Source organism: Oncorhynchus mykiss, chromosome 28, assembly GCF_013265735.2.
Source record: "Oncorhynchus mykiss isolate Arlee chromosome 28, USDA_OmykA_1.1, whole genome shotgun sequence".
Lineage (NCBI taxonomy): Eukaryota > Metazoa > Chordata > Actinopteri > Salmoniformes > Salmonidae > Oncorhynchus > Oncorhynchus mykiss.
This window is the reverse complement of record NC_048592.1, coordinates 20,335,868-20,338,222: the sequence shown is the minus strand read 5'-3', so window position 1 is coordinate 20,338,222 and position 2,355 is coordinate 20,335,868.

Sequence of the window (2,355 nt, the reverse complement as noted above, 5' to 3'; positions counted from 1 at the left end):
GATGAGCATCTCTCCCTCTGGAAGTTGTCGGACCTTAGCTGCTTCTGATTGGGTGTCACGCGCTGGTCCACGATTAAAGGGACAGGCTGAGGTGAAAATTACGAATTCATTACCGATATTTATGAGGGGTTTTTCCAACCTATTTTCGACAGGGGCACATATTTTCCCTCTGAGCCATTCTAACAGGATACTGTTCTTCTCCTGCCTTTCAAAGCTGATTAACATCTGAAAATAAGTTAATATTCCACAACCACTGAAACAATTAAAGATTCAAAGATAGCTTGACAATGCTTTGAAAATGTTTCAAGAGAATTTTAATAATGAAGTTTGTTATTGCATTGGACAAAATGTCCCTCTGTGCCTGTATCTACACAGCTGCTACCACTAAGTTTAGCCACTTATTGTCAGATATCCCACACTATGCACTATTTTCCACTTGCCCTAAATCAAGCTGTCTTGATTCACATAGACTGGGGTTGTTGGTTATGAAATGTTGTAATGAGAAGAAAATGTCAGCATTTGTGAGGCACTGGGTGGGTGGTTGAGGAAGGCACCTGAGCACTGTCACTGTCTGACGGTTAGAATGGCTAAAGGGTCATAGGGATGTGCTTCTCACTCTGACAGCGGCTTCTTCACAGCTTCCACGTGATGTCCGGTGAAGTCTCATCTGTGTGTTGTTTGCTCTCTGGGGCTCTGGGCTTTGACAGCAATTTTTTTAGAGAGAGGCATCACTTGTTTGAAAAAGAGGTATCAAGCTCTGTAACTCTGTTAATATTTGAGGAGGAAGGATTCCCTCTGGTGACCTAGACACACATTCCTGTTGTCACAATTATCTTTTCTCTGAAGCATTTGATTAATATATCATTATACATACACCAAACAATCTAGATGTAACTACTTGGTAATACAATGTTACTTTTTAAATTTCTTTTGTTATAACTTTGTTACTACACAGGTACGAGAACAACGGAATGTAGTGTTACCTAAGAAAATGGGAATATGGGCTCCCGATTGGCGCAGCGGTCTAAGGCACTGCATCTCTACAGTCCCTGGTTCGAATCCAGGCTGTATCACATCCGGACGTGATTGGGAGTCCCATAGGGTTGCGCACAATTGGCCCAGTGGGTTTGGCCAGGGTAGGCCGTCATTGTAAATAAGAATTTGTTCTTAACTGACTTGCCTAGTTAAATAAAAGTTAAATAAAATAATAAATATGTCACCTAGTGTTATCTGAGAATATGCCCCCATAAAGAAAATGAGAATTAAAAACAGGTTCAGCACCTGGTTCAACCGTGATCTTTGAACCAGGGGCTCGGGACACGCATACTCAGGCTGACTTGCTATCGTTCAGGCAAATGAGAAATAAGTGCACTCAGGCTATCAGGTAAGGCCAAAGTTAGTTACTTTAAGGAGCAGTTCTCTCGCTGTGGGTCTAACCCCAAGAAGTTCTGGAAAACGGTTAAAGACCTGGAGAATAAATCCTCCTCCTCACAGCTGCCCATGTCCCTTAATGTTGATGATGTGGTTGTTAATGACAAGAACCACATGGCTGAGCTCTTTAATCACCACTTCATTAAGTCAGGATTCCTATTTGACTCAGCCATGCCTCCTTGCCCATTCAACATTTCCTCATATCCCACCCCTTCTAATGTGACTATCCCCCAATGCTTTTCCCTCTTTGTCCCCTGCCCCACTACAAAGTTTCTCACTGCAGACAGTCACTGAGTCCGAGGTGCTAAAGGAGCTCCTTAAACTTGACGCCAAAAAAACATCTGGGTCAGATGGTTTAGACCCTTTCTTCTTTAAGGTTGCTGCCCCTATCATCGCCAAGCCTATCTCCGACCTTTTTAACCTGTCTCTCCTTTCTGGGCAGGTTCCCATTGCTTGGAAGGCAGCCACGGTTTGTCCTTTATTTAAATGGGGAGATCAAGCTGATCCTAACTGTTATAGGCCTATTTCTATTTTGCCCAGGTTATCAAAAGTGTTGTGAAATCTTGTCAACATTCAACTGACTGGGTTTCTTGATGTCCATAGTATTCTCTCGGCTATGCAATCTGGTTTCCGCCCAGGTTAAGGATGTGTCACTGCAACCTTAAAGGTCCTCAATGATGTCACCATTGCCCTTGATTCTAAGCAATATTGTGCTGCTATTTTCATTGACTTGGCCAAAGCTTTTGACACCTGCTAATGGGTATTGGTGTTGTCACGCCCTGACCTTAGAGATCCTTTATTCTCTATTTTGGGTGAGGTCGGGGTGTGACTAGGGTGGGCATTCTAGTTTTGTTATTTCGATTTTGGCCTAGTATAGTTCCCAATCAGAGGCAGCTGTCTATCGTTGTCTCTGGTTGGGGATCA